The sequence below is a fragment of the Anser brachyrhynchus genome (assembly GCF_964034855.1).
Source record: "Anser brachyrhynchus genome assembly, chromosome: 7".
Lineage (NCBI taxonomy): Eukaryota > Metazoa > Chordata > Aves > Anseriformes > Anatidae > Anser > Anser brachyrhynchus.
Genome location: NC_137701.1, coordinates 19,391,564 through 19,411,471, shown reverse-complemented (window position 1 = coordinate 19,411,471; position 19,908 = coordinate 19,391,564). Strand labels below are relative to the sequence as shown.

Here is a 19,908-nt window from a genome sequence, read left to right as displayed (position 1 = left end):
GTGCTGATGGCTTTAGCCCCCGCTCCACCAAAACTCAGTGAAAAAACATACGCGGAACCCCTGTAGGATGGTTAAAAAGACATTTATAAAAGACTAACCTGTGCTAGTTGAATACGTTGTAAGTCACCCAGCTCTGAACTTCCCCAGTAGCTTCGCTCTTGTTTCCTGTAGAGCTGCATGTGACACCACACTTCCTTACTGCACCTTGCTAGACTTGCTTCATTTACTTTTTAAAACCAGATGAAGAAACTCGGTCCCCTCCAGCATGTTTAAGAGACTTCTGCTCTCATGTTGAACCATTGACATTTCTGCATAGCCAGAAAGAGTTCTCCTCTGTTTCTTTCTGAGTCATCACATGATTCAATGGCCCTTTTTGTACTATTTCTATGTATTAATACCAAACCCTAAATGTGATTCTATTACAGTATTCTCAACTGCCCCCCTCCCTCTTTTTTTTTTTTTTTAAAAAAAAAAAGAGGAAACAAATGCAATAGTGGAGAGTGCAATTACACTGCAGGCGTGGGAAATTTCAGTTCAAGGATATTTGCTTATCAGACTTTGAGTGATAATGTGTCAATGTATCTAGTTTGAATAGACGTAGTTATTGACAATTTTTGAAATGTTTTTCATTTGAATGTGGCAACACTTTTCACAGGAGTTTGAGTCCTATGAAAAATAGGACTTTGGAAGAGTAAAGATTCTCTTCTCAGCAGCATGCATCCATGTAGTGTCATCTAATGATGGGCAAACATAGGTCATGAAAGGAAGGACGGGAAAGTCATGGATTAGATGAGTACGCTTACAGCATTAGTCAGTAGGTGGTATTCTAGCAGTTTTTTTTTTCTTTTAATTTAGAAACAAGTGAATTCTGGAAAAGCAAGCTAATCATCAATGGTACCAACACCAGAAATACAGCGACAGCCTGGAGAGGAAGCTTGAAGACTATCACGAGCTAACCTCAGAGAAGAGGCAGACTGGAGACAGCAGAGAGACACAGCTCTGCTGGAAGATGTTTCTTGAGCATGCTAAACACCTCAGCCAGCCCAAAGGGAGGAGGAAGCACTTAAAAATCTCCCCTTCAGGGAGAGCTGAAGCAACAAAAGCCAACACCTGGGGCACCGATTGGCCTTGCAAGGGCCGAGCACAGGCAGGGCAGTTACACTGCAGCGTGGTTTGTTGGTTTGTGTGGAGACTGATGGCCAGCACGTGTGCTGGGGCACGGGCTGGATTTAGCTGCACCTAAGCATGGGTATGAAGGACCTGAAGGCAGGAGGAGCACACACAGGCCGTGGTGCTGCTGCGGTTTGGGACGCCAGGCCTTCAGCAGCAGCACTCGCCCCTCCACAGCCGTCCTGCCGGCACCGCTCCTCCCGCAGGCCTCGGCCACCTCAGGTGCGCTGCCACAGCTAGTGCATGGGCTGCGCCACGAACCAGGGCGAGGAACGGATCTAGCCTTCACGAGTCAGACAGACTCCTTTCCGCCCCCTTTTGTAATCCCTGGTAGCCCCACTCTCAGCCAGCAGGGGACAAGCACTAGCACGAAGCCGCCTTCGCCGTCAGCCAGGCTGTACACAAAACCACAGCTTACATCGAGAAGCGAGAGCAAACCAATGCACAATGCTTCTGTGCACACTGTTTGGTGCATTTTACGTAATTTCTACGTAAAGTAAGAGCTTTCCACTGAAAATGTCCATCTTTTAAATCAAACTGTGCCAGATACACGAGTGCTGTGAGCAGCCTCCCAGTGACCACCAGCCAGGGGTCACCTTCTGGTCCGCTGCCTCTGGGCTTCCTGCAACTGCTTGCTAGTCAACTAACCAGCCCAATGAGCTCCAGTGACTTTCATTGGTGGGCTAATCTGACCGACCCTGAGGCAAAATGAGTGGGAATGACGTGCAGGACCCCTTCTCCCCACAGAGACGTGGCAGAAGCGTGCTGTGGCAAAGAGGCAGCAACAAACGGCAGGAGTCCACAGGCAGCACCTGCCTGCTGCCGGGGTCACCGGCTGCCAAAAGCTTTGTGCTTGTGCTACACCCACGCAAGGAACACCCCACCTCCCCTGCAAGCTGGCAGACACGGTACGAGACACTGCCCAACAGAGGGACAAGCTCCGAACAGGCGAGGATCTATTCAGTCTGACAAGGTAAGACCAGTCTAGGACTGGTCTACAAGATGGATGCTTCTACATGAGACTTTTTGGGCACACACACGCCTACTTGTGCACGCACTCCTGAGCTTGCGTGGCCACAGGATGAGCGCATGTGCAAGCACACGGCCGCAGATGCACCTGCTCTGCCCCGAGTTACCATTTTGTGCCAAGTCGCCAGAGCGAGGCCAGGGTATTATTTACACTGGAAGACACTTGAGAGCACTGCGAGATGCATGCAGCTTAAGCACTTTCTGCCGCTGAGCACGCAGAGACATTATATGCCGAACCGTAGGCTTCAGAGGCGCTGAGGGGAAGTTGAAGAGTTCAGGAAGTCACCGTGTTTGTGCACAACACACTGCTTCATTGTGCTTGTCTTCAGCTGCTCGCCCAGCCGCTCCTAGGCTAACAGTCGTTGCTGACAAGAGCCGGTTTATTTCTCTTCTTTTCAAGGGGCTATATTTACAAAGTCACTTTTAAAGTGCTAACTGCTGTGTGAGGTTCTAGTGGCACATACTGGACCACGCTGTGCTTGGAGTTCCTGATGGGGCAAATGTAGTTTTATACTTCCCCAAATACCCCTCTCCAGGTTGTTCAAGACGCAAGGAATTAATTTGCTGAGGGAGCACCTCACAGCCACCTCCTTTTAAGCTACACCCAAGCAAAATGTCCTCTGAGGGCATCACTCCAGCTGGAGGCACCTCACTGGGGGCTGATGTCCTTCAGTGGGGCCATACGGATGGCACTGCGGGGACACCCACAGCAGCTGTGTGGTACCTGGGGGATTTGCCGTGCCCGCGCAGCCCTCATGCAGCTGGATCCGCTAAGCTTCTCGGCCCCTTGGGCCACCACAGACACTGAAGGATCTATCGGTTCTGACCACAGACCATTGCTACATGAAAGGAGACATCTGAAACCTGTCCCCCGCACACCAGCCATTTAGTTCTCCGTCCTTGTCACAGATGAGGCATCTGCTGACTGGCACCTTCTGGAGGACTGTAGTCTCTCTGGGGTTTTTGGTAGCAATCTTGGGTGATACGCCAATGCTTGTAACTGATGCTTGATCTCACCTTGTATATATGCAAGACAAAACCATTTCTTTATCTTCCGAGTGGAAAGCCCACCTGAAGTTCTTCCCCTCACATACCTGGGTAACTAATGAAAATGTGCCACTGACATTGCGGATGGCACAAGCTGTTTATAAGATTGTAAATTGATTCCCCCTCACTTGCAACTGGATCAAACGGTGTTTGATTTACGAATAAAGGACCACCCCAGCAGCAATAATAAGTTGCACAGTGACCTGACAGATGAGCTACACCAGGATGTTAATGGCTGTGGCTGTAGGGCCATTTACACAAATAATTTGCTGTCTTGTGCTGGCTGTGGGGGTTAGAAAGCAATCACGGGCTCTGAGGTTTTGGGTTTAGATTAGAAACATGCACTGCTCTACTTCAACACATTTGATGATTCTGGACCAGATGATGCCAAATGCCATCATTCATTCAATCCCATGCATGTCACTTGCCTTAGAAAAACATTTATTCGTTTTATGGAAAGCCACTTTGCTCACTGATATGGCTGTGTCTAGAGCACACACAAAACATACATTGTGGACACACATCTCCACGCAATACTGGATACCGTGAGGAATGTTTTCTATCTGGTACCTGTCACCAGCAAATACGAGCAATTAACATCTCAGCAATCCAGCAAAACAATCCATACTGCTCCTGACCTCGAGCAGGCACAACACATGCGAGCACAAGAGTACATCATTGTATGAAGCTGCTAAAACACGACCACAAAACTCCCAAATCAGCTTGCCAAATCACAAGAGCCCGGCACTAATACAGAGGTGTTCAAACTTCAAAGCAGGAGCACAGTCAGCAAGAGTTTGTTGAAAGAATTACAACCAGGCATGGAAACTGGGACTTCTCAGTAGCATGTAATCCCTGCTGTTTCCATTTCCTCTTGCTCATTATCAGCACAGACGGGGGCTGAAGATTAGTAAACAGTGGGTGTTTAGGGTGAATTAGAGCATGTGTGATATAGAGCTCACTATCCTGGTGGCATCAGCGTGACTTCGCAGAGACATAAATATTTAATGTTGCTCACTATGTCTTTTCAGAACTATGAAATATTAACATGCTTCTTGGAGGTAACAATGGTGGGGGAATCACATCAGATAAAAAAAGAGAATCTGTCTTAACCTTCAGCCAGGATGTGGACAAAATCTCATCTTCAAAATATTTCTGGCTAACGTCCCTCCTCTTCCCCTTCTATGGTCACCTTTGCGTGGAAGACGAAGGGCTTTTGCACAGCTCCTGTCCTGTCTGAAACCAGGAAAAACAAACCCTGGGACAAAAACCTTAACACTGAGAATTTTCTTTCATCTAAATGCAGAAAATAAAAGAACTTCCAATGAAATCCTTAGAGGCTTCCAACCAGATCATGCACAGGATTTTTAAGACCATTATATCTAGATGTTAAATGCAAAAGTAAGCAAGCAAACTAGTAACACTACCTGAAATGATTTAACTGTCCTTTAGACATTTACTCTTCAAGTGGATTCTCCTCTCTTTCTTTCTCTTCTTTGCTCACTGCTGTAAGGAACAGTCTTAGGACAGATATTCTCTGATTTTAGCCAAAATCAGATTGGTTTGGTGTCATTTTAGGCATTAAAAATACCATTACCACATGACCAATTCTAACATAAGAGCAATTACATCCTTATATCTTTTAGTAATTATGAAGAGGAATCTGAAAGGTCAAAATAATTAAGAGCAGAAAACAAAATTAAGTCTACACAAAACTAACAGCTACGTGCCTATGAGACATTACATTTTTAGCAATCACAATTGGTTTAAGCCATGGGCTGCCCTTTCAGAGGACAGCCACGTAAATAAAAGTCATTACTAAGGAAACGTAATATACCTAGAAATGTCTACATATTTCTTGAGTGAAAACAGCTGAATTGACAAACCTTGCTCTGAGAAAGTTATTTGTCTGGTTGTTCCCCCAAGTAGTATAGATATCAGACTCCAAAAGAAGAGTCCTGCAGTGCGCCCTTAATTATGATAAAGGAATTGTAAGATATGTTTCTAAAAAGATAACTACCCTGGTGGAATTCTCTTCATATCACTATAGATAATTCAAATAACCTTAATTTGTTCACAGGAACAAAAAAAGGAACTTCTGTTAAAACAAATGTTACCAGTGGTTGCTTATAATACTTAATTTCACATAATACCTAGTTTCTTAATTTGCGGCCTTCTTACACAATAAGCTTGAGACATGGTTTCTCTTCAACTTGTTCAAAGGATACGGGATTACTCAGACGCACAAACAAAAACCATTTGCTATCTTTCAAAGAATATTTCCAACAATTTTTGCTCCGTAAAAATTGCCTCGCTATTTTTCCAGAACAGTGTATTTGTTATACCTTGCCAATGGCATGCCTAGTCTCTAATTATCTTTTTCAATATATGAACACTACAATGATGGCGATACTAAAACATATTTATTATTGTGCAATTTGTCTTTCGCTATTAACACAAGTCTCAAAGTTTATGAAGCTTCAGGTACAAACAATATGATAAAGAGTTTTTATATACTTAGTTATTTCAGTAGAAAACACTGTTTTTAAAACCACAGTTAAATTGAGTAATACTTTATATTCAAACTTCCCATCAATATTTGTGCACACACACACACACAAGAGAACAAAGCTAAATAAATCTGCACCCTAGCAATCATGACAACACATGACAATCACAACAGCCACACATTTTAAAGCCACAGAAACAGCATTTATTGACAAGACCAGTTCTCCACCTGATACAGACACACAGTTTTCAGCTGTTACTTCTGTATCAGGTCTGTATTTTCTTTTAAACTGGAGAACCTTTTATGAAAAGCATCTGATCTAGTGTCTGTAACTAAAGGAACCTGAATGAATTGGAGCTTAAACTATAAATTACAGATTACTAGAAGGCATGACAACTAAACTAATAGTTAGTAATATATTGCTATTATTCTGAATTCAGGATTCTTACCATTTATAGAATTGATTTCTTTGGGGGATTGTCTAATCTTTTTAACTGCAAACCAAGCCCCTCTTTTCTCCATTATCTGTTCAACATGTGCAGTTGTGAAATTTGAGCAACTAGATTCATTTTCAAAAAAGTCTGCTACTCTTGTCTAACCTATTTTCCCTTTTACATCCTGAGCATTCATACTGGAAGCACTGAAAATTTGTGATTGATTCACTAGAAAACAGAAAGGGAGCTAACTAGAACCACGCTAATACTGGAGTACACATTGGCATGATTTCCATGGAGTAAGAAGAGCTGTGTACCATTTTAGAGTAGGAACATCCTATCCAAAGTTCATGTCTTTCTTTCCTTTCCTTTTTTTTTTTTTTTTAATGGAAAGTCCCAATCAATGAGAACTTTAGTCCATTTTTTGCATTTTTCCCATGGGTGGTATATTCCACATCAGGAATATCTGGACGCTAAATACAGACACAGATCAGCTTCTGTACATACTTGCTGGGTGATTATAAAATAGTACCAGCTCCTCTGCTGTGTAATGGATGAGATCTCTTATTCCTTGTGTAGGATCAAGTGCCAGCACCTCCACACTGAGTGGAGCTGTGCCTGAGTAAGTTAAGAACAGATCAAGTGCGAAAATGTTTTTTTCTTTCATTAATAGTTATGAAAAAGAATATTCTCCCAAGAATAAAGAAGAGAAAGGGAGGCTCAGATTATGAATATGTATACCCACTGCCCGCTGTATTTTCATTTAATTATCTGTGTTGTTCCTAAGAATTAGGAGAGTTTATTGCTATGAATTCAGAGAACAGTAGTCAAACTAACAGGGAATCGAGAGGCATCCAGACTACAGCCTCTGAGACAGAAGTTCCCTGCATACTCGGGGAGGCCAAGTGTTGATCCTACACCTCACTCACACAATGGGCAGCCACAGGGTTTGCATCCAGGCTCAGGCCACCGTGCCCAGTGATCCCTGGGCATCAGGGAGTAGCTTCAGCCCTCATTCATCTTCTGGCTGCTCCATGGCGGCTTCCAGCCTGGAAGTCGCTCAACAGCGTTTTGACCTTTGCAAACCTCAGATTACCAACTTGTTGCAATTACACTACACTAAAGCAGCTCACCAAGTAAGAGGGGCTAGGTTTCTGAAGCCTTGGCCATGAAGGTCCCCATTGCACACTTGGGAACCAGCAGGCAGGATAAGCCCTCACGTTTGCAGGCTGAGACTGAAAGCGGGGACAGCAGTTCAGTGCTCTGGCTCGAAACAGCAGAAATTCCATGGAAGAATATAACTGAACTTTTAACCACATTTCAGACATTTTGGTCGAGCCCTTCGGTAGATCTGTTTGCCTGGGGGCTAGGTCCCAGCACAGCCAGCCCGTTACGGAGCAGGACTCACAGGGGAGGCGATGCTGCAAGCACCAGCGCACGCTGCGGGAGTCCGAAGGTGCCTCCACATCCACCTCCCCGCCGCGACGCGCTGCCAGCAGGAGCTCAGTACAGCAGCTGTTATACAGGCTGTTTATTCCTGCTTGAGGTTTCACAGCGTTAACGGTTCGGATTAAAGTAAACTTCGTGACATATTTAACTTCGGGTCTTTTGCTGCTAAGTGGGACAGTTGTTGTTCTCTCAACTTCTAATGAGAAAGCTAGTGCACTGCGCTGCTCTTGGGAATTCTGGTTTTGAAGACCTTTGATGGTCCACAAGACTAACTGCTTCCATAATTAATATTCTGAAAAAGTAATAAAAACATCCCTAATTTTACAGCAGACAGGATTCCCTAGTGACAGGGTCTGAGATCCTACACTGACGTGCATTATAGAAAATTAGAGCGCTACTGGGATCACGTGCTCTGTTGAGAAATGAAGAAGCTGGGATCTGAACAAGCCAGAATTAAATACAGAGAAGTGAGACCACAATTTGTGAGAATTTTACTGGACACAACCAACATTGCATCAAACATTCCTGCAGATGCATTGTTTTTGCTTTCCCCGCCCCCCAGAACTGTCACATCACAGTAACACCCCCAAACCCCTTGAAGAATGATGTCAAGGGTGGTAGGAGGAAGGAGTTATCCCACCTTCAGAATGGGGATTTCCAAGAATAAGCAGCTGTCTCTGCCCAAGGACAGAGGAAGGACCTACACACACACACCCAAGGGACGACAGCCCAGAGGAGCCCAGGAAACATGAGCCCTGACCGGTCTTGCCCCAGCACTGCTGCCCCGCTGCAACCTTGGTCGCATCAAGGGTAGGATGGGACTGAGGAGCACACCTACATGCCATTTTGTGAATTTGCTGGTTTTATTTTTGTGTCTGTTCTCACTCTTAGCTATGTGCACTAGGAAGTGGCAGTGGGATACTTCCTTATCTCTAGATAAAGGGAAGAAGGTGAAAATACACTATGTTCTTTTTACTTTTCCTTCTGCAGGGTTTTCCATTGTATTTTTATTTGCTTCTGTCCATAACTGACAGTGGAAGGCCTTGGGAGCTGTTAAAGGCTGTGGTATACAGCATCACGACCACGGTTTCTTTAATGCCTAATCAGTCTCACTGATGAGTGAACAGACCGTGAGCAAACATATTTGTGAGAAGAATAAAAGCTTTCAGTCTAAGCAAAGAAGAGCAGTGTTATACCACTCTTACTGTAAACAACTGTAAACTCCATTATTGCTCCTAAGAGGAAACTTTCTTGGGGAACTTTCAAGTAACAAAAACCAGAAGACAACACTGACAGTTCTCTCCCTTGGAAGCACAAAGTCCCTCAGTGTTCTCACTTAAGTACTGCGCGTGATGACATCCAACTGGGTTTTACCCTGCAATTCACTTGCATTATCAGGGATGTTCTGCTGAACAACTGGCACGCTGTAGACGAATAAAGGAGGAACTTGTCCAGTCACCTCATGCAGTTTGTCAGTTATAGAGTACTCCATTTTCTAGTTCCCTATAGCAGCTAAAGTTAATGTCTTCCTCCCTACTCCAGTCAGCATACACAAACACATTTTTAAGGACGTCCAAATAAAATAAAGTAATGAGTTTTGAAGACACTGATCCTGTAAAGACCTGCTAGGAAGGGGAAAAGCAGGCGATGAGGAATTAAATAATGCTCTGATTCCACTTCAGAGGCCAAGTAAGTGGAAGCATGCAGCAACCTCTCAGGATAAGATTCTTCACTTTGAAAAGCACGATCTTATTATAGAATTTGAAATTAGAACTAATCCAAAAAAAACACAACCTGTTTGAATCTAAGTATCTTTTTGGAGTACTTCTAAAGCACCCTTAGAACTTCAGAATGCCTCTGAGTTTCTTGCAGCCACTGCCACACCAGTACTGCTTCATCTCAGAAGGTCATGCATACTGCTGCTGGACTCAGAAGACAAAAACCATCATATACATCCAAGGGACACAGGCCATTTTGATTAATAACGACCTATTTAAAATAAGCTGTGCTATAACAAGGTTTCTGCCCCTCCCTAAACCACCTAGTTAGAACAAATGCAGAAGTTGAATCTGAAAAAACAGTAGGAAAGTCCACAGGAGAATTATTTCCTTGTAGTTTGCTTCTGCTGAGTATTAAACAGAGTTCCGGGACTGTCTCTTGCCATTGCGGAATTTCACGATAACTTGACTGGAAAACTTGTACTCTACTATTTCAAAGTAGTATTAGTTTGGGGTGGTTTGAAAGTACAACCTGCAGACAGAGTTTGTGATATTCTGGTAGGTGCTGCCTCTGTGGCCTCTGATGAATTTTATTGTCTCTAACAAAGTGAAGTATTTATACTTGAATATCTTCCTTCCCAGGGTATTGCTATTATTTGAATTTGTCCAATTGGAAAAGAAAGTTATTTTTTATTGGGCATTAAGCAAATGTACCCTGTCTTAGAGGTCCTAAATCTAAGACAAATGACTATATAAAAAACAAGGAGCATCTGACTGAATAGATACACATAAAAAGGTCAGTATGTGGAGTCATACAAACCCACTGTGTGCATGAACAAGTGGTTTGTTTACTTACAATATATACAACACACACAGAATGCCCTCTATGGTTTACATTTAATACTTCCTTTAAAAACTGTTTTTGTAGCTTCAAATGTGAAAGTAAGGATGAAAATTCTCTACTTCGTCTTTTCATGCCGGGGAGGCAGGGAGCTTTTGGTAGTGTGTTAGGCCTCATGTGTTGTCCACAGGAGGCTCTCAGACACCAGCAAAGGGACTTGTAAGTGATGGGCTCCAATCTGTAAAGTTTACGATGAGCACAGGCTTGGTAGGATCTGACAGATGAAGTTCAGCTAGCACCAAGGATGTTTAGGCTCAGGTCTGCAGGGACTTTGTAGGAATTATGCTTCATTCTCCTATGCTACAATTAAGGTTCCTCATGTGTTGAGTAAATCAGGGCCTGAGGAGAGCAGTGACTGAAGTGACTGCTGTGGGAGGACTGATGAGTTGGTGGAAATTGAGAAGAGGACTGCAGAGCTCAGTACTGCATGATGCCGTCCATGTTTGCCAAGCTGCGATCTACATTGATCCAAAAGGGTGTTGAAACAGTACCCTTGAGTTACTAGCTGTTTTCTGAGGAACATTTCCTCAGGTAGGAGGGGAGGGAGAGAGTAACCAATTACCCCCTGCCTTCAAGAAAAAAAAAATAAAATCTTACATCATCATCATAACAAAGTTACCCCGCTGATGCTAGTTACAAACCAGTCACCTTTCTGTGGCAGTCCCTGACTGACGCCAGCCTCTTAGGGCCTGCCGTGCTGCCGCAGACACCTGCCCTTCCTCGGGGAGCAGGGCCATTTGGGGGCTGCTCTGCGGGCCCACCATCCCGGGGCGAGGTGAGCTGACAAGGCCCCGTCCCTGATCTCACAGCAGAGGTGGGAGGGAGGTCGCTGATCTAGGGCAGCAGCTCTCAGACATCACTGTTCGCATAGCTGCTTTTAAAAAGAGGAAATAGCAGAAAGAAGACAAGGGAAGCTCAGGCAAACTCCTCTTTGGCCTTCTTGAAAGGTGCTGAGGCACAGCTTCAAGCCGTCAGGTGCAGAGGCTGCTGTCTGGAGGGACACCATATTTCCTGGAACTCATTTTACCTTCTTAATTCCCAAGAACAAGTATGTTAGAGATCACGTATTTTGCACATTTCATAACACTGCACTCACCCCTTTACAGCCTCTCTTGCCTAGGGAGATCTTTCAACCAGCGGAGGAGAGAACAAGACAAGAATCACTTGAAAACAAGACCAGAGCCTGGATCAGAGAGCTCGTTACATAGTCTATGACTTAATACCCAGCACTACAGGGGATTAAGTTTGCTGTATTCCCTCCAGGTTCAGCAGGAAGAAACTCGTGCTGCTAACCAAATCCCGCGGTGCGCCGACACAGCGTTACGTGCCCGGGGGCAGCACCCGGCTCTGCCAGCCTCGGGCCTCCTGCGCCAGCACGCCCTCCTTCACAGATCGGTCCCTGGCTGAGACACCTCAGGTTCTCAGCTGTCCACACTCCTATTTTAAAGGAGCTTTTTCTGAAGTTTAAGACGGTTTGTTGTACTCAGCCATACCACTGAGCATAGCTAGTTTGTGCTACATCTCACAGCACTCTCACTTGCCTGCTCCCATGCAGGCGGCACAGCACCCACAGCTATCTCCGGAGCAAAGCTGCCCGGACAATTCGGCTCTGTGTGGCTGGCAGGCTCAGCTGTTGGAGGGTATCAGCCTGACACAGCTCTCCTCCAGAGAGGCAATACACATGGATAACTGGACAACAGATTGTTGTGACAATGAAACAACACATTATCGTATCTAAAGTCTATGACTTAAAGGATTTCCCAACTTCCCGTGCCTGCTGATGCCCTCTCAGTATTTAGACAGCCGTGTCAAGCACGTTACAAAACCAATCTGTTGTGGCAGTGAATAAGCAATGGACAGATCTGCTGAATGATGCAAGGCTCCACTGACTTTTAGTTATGCTTATGTAACCCAATAGTTTCACAGCTGCTAATAATTAGCAGATGACCTGCATAAGTGCTAGACAAATAGAGAGAGATGGAAAAGGAGAGCCCTGCTTCATCACTTCAAAAGTGAGCTAGCAAAACAAGAGTAATGATTTTGCTTTTTGAATCTGCTATTTTGTTTTTCCTCCTCTCAACAGAATTCAAACAAACACAGCATAACGAATTCAGCATAACTTATAAGCGAAGGTCTGAATGGTGCCTTGTTCATAGCATTTGGATTTGAAACACAGATGCAGTTAACTCACTGCTTAACTCATGCTACTCTTTAAAATGCTGATCTGTCTTCTCAGCTTCCATATTTTTAAAAGAGCTTTAAGTGATTTTTATTTTTATTATTATTTTTTAAACAAAGAGAGATTCAGGCTTGGATTCAGTGTACAACTTCTTCTGCTCTTTTCCTCTCTAAAAAATAAGAGATTAATTGTTATGCGGCAAACTGGGAATAACATCACTTTCTAAAAATTTCCTCTGCAGCTCGTCTTTATTTCACCAAATTCTTTTCCAGATCTGATGTTCCCAGTGTTTCCCGAGAGTCAATGCATTAAACTGTTGTTTAGTACTAAAAATCCTTATGAATATGGCTGATAAAGAAAAAAAGTAAAAATGATGTTTTGGAGTGTAAAAGCAGTCCCTGTTGCTGATTGATCTGAAAGTGGTTGAGTAGGGAAAGGACATGCTTTTAAGTTTAAAGACGACATCTTTTAGCTACTACAACACTAGTCAGGAGATTTACGATCCTTTCCCAGCACTATTACTGACCTGCTGCTATGGGACTTCAGGCAAAGCTATTTCCCCACGCTATGCTTCTCTATTTACTCCACTTTTTGAAGTCTTTATTCAGACTTCAAGGCCATTTTTGGACGTTTTGAGACCACTTATTCCCAGATGTTCTGGGGACAGACAAAGCAGCCATGCTTAAGAAGCAGTACAGAAACAGAGCATGCCATCAGCTGGACCTCACCTAGTTCCTAGCTGGGCTAAGCAGAGCAAAAGCAGGCTGCTTGCACCTTGTCCAGGTGAGTTTAAAAAACATTTCCAGAGAAGGACAATCTGCAACCTCTGCACAACCTGTGCCAGTGGCTAGCGACCCCCCCCATGGGAGACCTTGCTGGCAATTTTTGTAGGAAGCAGAGGAATGCAGTTACTTCCTAGGGCTCGCTTCTGGTGGGTCGGGGCTCAGGGAAGTCTGCTCCACTCTGCCTGTTCCTCACAGCAGAAGGATTTCAGCATTCAAGCACAGCATTCACCAAAAACATTAAAAAGGAGGAAGAGGGAATCACCCCATTTCCTGAAGTTATCGTAAGAGAAACATGCGCAAACTATTTGGGGTTTGCTGAAGTTGCTAAGAGCATTTATTTAAACCTCAATATTATTTCCCACTGAAAAATATCCTGTAGTTTCTTTAGCAGGAGGAAGATGCTAGCTTAGCTCAAATGAAGATGAGGAGAGCCTGCTCACGAACACACATGCTGTAGGCCAGGAGGGCTCCTCACATGGACTCAGCCCCAGGAGGGAAATGGCAGGAGCTACACGTGCTGTGAAGCAATTGAAGATGATGGGTGCCACGGGAGCAGCTTAAGTATTACAAAAGTTTGCTCCTGCGACTTTAAAGGAGGTACAAGATGAAACATTTTAACTCCACGGTGTACTTATGTGTGATTAGAACCAAATGCAGAAGACTCCTGAAGAGGTTACAGCAAAGTTTAGTGTTACAAAACAGACTTTCAAACCACTCCTTGGGCTTCCTGCTTCTCTCCTTCCAGGAATAAGGAAACTTTCTATTCTGAATACCTTTGATCTGTCAGATTTAGATGAAACTGCTCCCTCGCTGCTTGTGTCTCCAGCCTTACAGACGTTGCACTGATCTTTGTGCACCGAGCTGGATGAGACCCAAGCATAGCTGCTCTTTCAGGCCTGCAGGGCTGAACAGCAGCAACAGCGTCTGTCAGAGCCCTGATGTTCAGGGTTAATTCCAGTGAAAAAAAAAAGAAGTCATCTTTTCATGATTCAGACTTCACTTTCAACTCAGCAGCGGTCGCATACTGCTTGGAAAGAGTCACAATAGAGTACTAACAGTTCACTGATTCCCTTCCCCTTCAGATATCTAGATATATCTATACCTGGGGCTGATGCTACATGAGAGCACTAAAACACCATCATACTAATCACTGCAAGCATCCGAACTACTTAGAACAAAACCTACTAAAACATGATTCTTTATTAGTTTTTAATAATCCCTTTTCTAGGCCATTTGCCAACTAACAGTTCAGCAGTCATTATTCAATAACATACAGATTTTCATGTACATCTTCGAAGCAGGTTGCTAAATAGTGAGCAATTGCTAATTGCACACTCAGTGGCACACAAAACAAACAGCTGCCTTGACAATTTGTGGTCGCTTCCAGCATCCTCATCTTTGGTACGACCCAGATCTGTTCTACCAGAACAAAATTTACTTTCTCACCATATAAAGAATGTTCCCTCCACAACTCACACACAGCTAGAACCATGGGTTTTGAACTAAGATACTTGACAGCCCTTTATTATAATGGATCCAGTTGACCGAGTATTATAGTGCACCACACGAAAAAAGAAAAAGCATCTGCATTAGAGCCAAGAATAAGAAGCCAGTAGAAAGAACACAAAGGCATTTAATTAGATTTGAACTTTTACAAGACTTCATATTGTTGTGAAGCAGCCACAATTAAAACATGTTTATGTTGGCAAGAGCATAAACTTTAAAGAAATCCCCTCCTTGCCATGGCATCACTACTTCTCATAGTTCTAAGCATAAGTCCACTATCCAGATGGAGATTCAATGCAGTTAAGAGCATAGAATGTTTCTAATGTCTTTGCATAAAGACGTTTTGCCAATGCGTATTTATACACCCCACCCCCGTACAACATATGTGCCTTGAAAGGAAACCTATGAAATCCTGTCCTCATGTCACATTTATCAGACAACACCAACATGCCCTCTTTTCTTCCTCCAAGAAAAGCTTGATGTTTATATAAGCAAGGCAGAAAATTAATAGCTGTTAGAACTTTATGCACTGTAGGTAATAAAGAGTAATATTGCAAGGCATTTTCTTCACAAAGAGGTCAGTATTGCTCCTGCTCCCCAGCAGCCTCTCCACTGAGAAAGGTCTGGAGAGCACCTGAGGTAAAGGTCATATGCACTGTTACAGGTAGGAAATTGTTCCTTTCATAGCTAATAATATTCCAGTGGCACACTTTCAATCCTGACTACCGTATCAGTAAAAACAAATATCCTGATGCAACTTTGTGGTAAATCTGGGTTTCTCAAAAAAAAAAAAGAACAGCTACAGCACCCATGTATCAATGCTAGGCCTAAAGATGGCCCCTTGCTACCTGATGCTACACAGAGCACAATGCCATACCATAACAAGTTAGAAGTGCAATTGCAGTGGAAATACCAAGGCAGCAGCAGAAGCTGGAGAGCTTTGAGCACTCTCGAGGCAGGGGGGAGGCAGCACAGGCTGGAAGAGCTGCTCCTCCTCTCCTCCTGCCTTTCTGAGGGATTTTAACCTGGATGGCTGAACCTGTCAGCAGCACGCCTCACAGATAACCAGAGAGGGTTGCTTGGGCTGCAGCACAGGGCAGGAATGGGTGAGCAGCTGTAAGACATGAAGAGGAATGGGGCTGGAGGCAGAAGGCCCTCAGCTCTCCTAAGAGCAGCACAACTGCACCTCCAGGGCACAGTCCCTGAGAGACACACCACAGGGGCTGGTGTGCCTCTGACTGCTCCTTACTACTCTTCCTGCCAACCAAGGGAATGCCTGTTTTGTGTACAGCGTGAAGAACCACACGTTTGACAGGCATGTGCTAAGGGCAACATCCTGCTTGAGGTCAGAGGACACTGAGGAGCCCAGAAGAGCAGGGAGGGGAGAAGGGCACAGACACACACAGTACCAGAGGAATTAAAAACAGTGCTTTCTGGAGGAACAGTAACTCAGAATAGATACAATCTCATTTTTAGGCTCTTTGCTCTTTCCCCAGCTAAACAGACTCCGCAGGCACATAAGAAGCGTGTCCTCTCCATTCGTTGCCTTCTGCTCTTCCTGGATCGCCCCGTGCCTGCCCTCCCCTCACATGCTCCTGCTGCGCAGAGGGCAAAAGCACTCCACAGCAGCTGCATTTCCTCCTCACGTGCTCCCTCCCTGCCACTGCTCCAGCAGAGGGGAAGCCCATGAACCAGCAGGGTCCTCCTCATGCTGAGCACTGCCAGGGCCAGCGCAGTCACCCAGCGCTTCACCTAGGCCGCAGGGCTGGGGACACCTTTCCCTCAGAGAGCCATGCTGCCAGAGCAGGCTCCTCTGTGCCAGCACGGCCATCCCTCGTGCCCTTCTGTAAGGCACGGCTCCCCAGCTGGGCACCCTGTGCATACAGCGTGGAGGCACTAAGTAACGGGACAGGACTTCTCCATGTGGCCTTCTACACCCCCTGTGCCTGGAGGAGCTGGCAGGCATGGAGAAATAGAGGGGAAAAGTCAAAGCAGGCAGGGGCGAAGGGCATGAGTGAGGAGCAGATCACACTGCCCACCCTCTAGAGGCCAGGAAGACTGAGGAGAGCTGCTCGCTAAGGCCCTTTCTTTGAGGAAGCACCACAAGAATAAAAAAAAGCAATTTAGAGTTACCTCACAGTGGATTCCTGAATAAGCACATCCTACTTAGCGGCAGAAACAAGTTCTGTATCACTTCTGTTTTAGTTAGGAGGCCTGAGCAGGGCACGCGGCAGGAGCTGAAGAACACACACCGTCAGAGAAGGGACACAGTCCTGCCCCGCAGGAGATGTTTTTATTGAGAGACGAGGAGCAGCCATCGGCACACAAAGAGGGAAGGCTAAGACCTTAAGGCTGTTTACTCGAGGTCTGCAAACCCAGCTCCTTCGGGAAGCCCCCGAGAGCCAGCTCGGGGGGCAGAGACCTGCTCGCGGAGCCTGCTCCACAACACCTAGCCGCAGGGCTCACCCAGCGCCCGCTGGGGATGGCAGCACCTGCTGGGCTGGGTGCCACACGTGCTCGGCGTGGCTCTCCCCACCCACCTCACCACCGGGAGGGATCCGGTGCCACCAGCCACCTCCACGGAGGCCGGGGCAGAGGCACAGCCCGGGGTGCACCCGGAGGCCAGGCCTCACCCAACGCCATCCCCTACCCCGGGGAAAGCAGGAAAGCCAGGGGGAAGCAGGGAAGGAGGGATGCCAGCCCGGCCAGCACAGAGGAGGAGCGGGAGCGGCTTCGGGAGGCAGGAGCGCGTCCAAGCCCGAGACAGAGAAGTCTGGAAGAAAACAGAGACAGAGAGAGAGGGGACAGGCACGAAGCGAGGCTCAACTCCCGGCTCCCCGAGGGGCACCGCGCCGCCCCTTGCTTACAGCGGGGCGCCGGGGGGGGGGCCTGCCGCCTCCGGGGGGTCCCTGCCCGGCGCCCCCCGGCCCCGTCCTTACCGCGCTCCGTCGTGCTGCGGCCGGCGGCGCTCCAGCCGCTGCGGCGGCCGGGGCATGTTGGGCCGGGCGCTATTTATAGCGGCAGGAAGCGCCGCGACGCGGCTCTGGGGCGCCGCTCCCCGCCGCCCGAGAGGCTGCACCGGCCCCGGGACCGGCCCCGGGCCCCGCAGCGCTGCCCGGTGCCCCCCGGTGCCCCGTCTTCCCGCGGGGCTCAGCCCGGGGAGAAGCGGGGCAGCCCCGCCGCGGCGGCCAGGGAGAGGAGGGCAAAGGGAATTAAGCAGCGGGGAAGACGGAGTTGTTTTTTTTTTTTATTTTTTCCCTTTAAGGTCTGCAGTACGCAGAGGTGTGGGAAGGTCAATTACCCTTCTCCGCATGATGGCCCTAAAGGGAGTTGTGCTTCTTGCCTCAATTAACTCACGCAGAGATGGCTTTGCCAGACAAGCGATACTCTGCTTCCTATTCCCTCTAACCGTGATTAAAATTTCTAGAAATAAAACTTCTGTTAACGTCTTTGGGACCAGTGCTGAGGTCTGGAATGGAAAATCATGCCCAAAGTGCATGCTTGGGCAGATAGGAGGGAGTATGGAAGGGCAGGAGGGCTGTGTGCTGGGTGTCTGACCGGGCCAGTAAATTTCACCCTATGTGCTTTTTCGCAGGATTTCATGTTTTGGAGGTATTTGGATGCTTTTTGTTTAGTCCCTGCAAGAATGTGGTCCCGCTCAGCAGCTGCATAACGCTGCTGTCTAAACCAGATGAATGTTAGGGACAGGTGTCCCGAAAAACTTAAATGCATTCTGGATTCCCTTGTAGCAACATGTCGCAGCAAGGTCAAAGACTGAGTAATCTGTGTGCTGGGCTAACCTCTTACAATTTACTTTCGTGTTTTATACTAAGACATTACCAACTGCAACGACAGCATTAAGGTGAGACATGCTGTCCTGAGAGCAATGGCGTTACTGATTTGCCTCCAACGTAAGGTCTCAAACCTTTCCAGCCTTTTATGTAGGTCATTTCTCCGTTTTTGTGCCATTGCATGCTTGGGGCACTGCAATACAGAAAAACAAGTACAATGCTTTTTTTTTTCTTCCCCCCCTCTACCCTCTTCTGCCCTACGTGCATGACCTAGATTAGTTCGCAAGCAAAAATTAGGGAGCTCACAAATGGAAAAGCTGCAGGTATTCTCTGCTTACTGCCTTTATGGACTCACAGACCTAAAGCTTCCTAAAGAGGCTCACAAATCCACATGGGGTTCCTAAACTCTGCATACTGTATTTGGGTCATTGGTTAGCTGAAAACAGTTTTGAAGTCACATACAGGCAAACAGCTTCCTCTTGATTAGGTAGTGGAGAAATATCATATGATGTGTTTATCCCTGCCTCCATATGGGATAAGTAACAAACACTCATCTGGACCTGCTTGGTTGTTAGAAGCCAGCTGAAGGGGTTGGGAGGACGTGCTGTGGCAGGGGGGTCTGTGCAGGGATGATGGAAGTGGTAAAAATGCTTGTAAGGAAAGAGTTCTCCCTTTATGGGGAATCCACCGAGTGGCCCATCATCACAGCACTGCCATAGCCTACAAACTCCTTGCAATCTTGGCTGCTGGTCAGTCTGGCATGCAGTGTGGTAACGAGTGGACTCATCCTGTCCTTGTTCCTTTCCCTCACTCACGCTGCAGGTAATCCCCTGCAGCCAGCTGAACTCGGCAGGGCTCCCTGAATGAGCCTGGAAATGGCTGCTCACAGCTTGGTTATTTTCCATAGCCCTGCTCGTCCTTTGTCCTTTAGCAGGGACTGAAGTGTGATTGTTTTAGAGACTCTTGTGTGAAGCGGGGTGTGATTGCCCTATCTCTAGTGGGAACTTCTTTCCAGAAAGGGGGAAGAAACACCACAGCTTTGTTGTAAGCCCGTATCTGCCCCGTTCATCTGAGAGAAGCCTGGGAGACTTTGTACCAATTTCACAACAACGACAAACCACAGAGCTCCTATTTTTCAGGAGGAAAAAGAGGGAAGGTGGGAGGGAATTTACACCCCAGAAGCCAGGAGACTGCACTAGACTTTGTTAGAATATAAAAATTTGCGATCTTGAGATCAGATCCACGTACAGCAACCTTTTAAAAACAGCCACTGTCAGAAACATTTCTGAAGCACTAAACTATCGGTGACTTAAAGGTGACATCTCACATGCCACCACACCAGAACGCAAACATTTCAGGGGTGCAATATGCTTCCTTTACCCAACATCGG

General features: G+C 46.3%; 1 protein-coding gene across 2 annotated transcripts in view; it reads right to left on the bottom strand.

The window, feature by feature from the left end:
* The window catches only part of WIPF1 (WAS/WASL interacting protein family member 1), a 55,087-nt gene extending 37,250 nt beyond the window's left edge, over positions 1-17,837 (bottom strand). The window contains exon 1 of one of the 2 annotated variants that reach the window (XM_080600832.1): positions 17,667-17,837. The gene's annotated coding sequence lies outside the window, so the exon portion shown is untranslated. Of the gene's footprint in view, positions 1-98; positions 17,362-17,666 lie in introns of those variants that run through there. The other variant, XM_080600833.1, reaches the window with a different exon arrangement.
* Between the last annotated feature and the right edge of the window lie 2,071 nt (positions 17,838-19,908).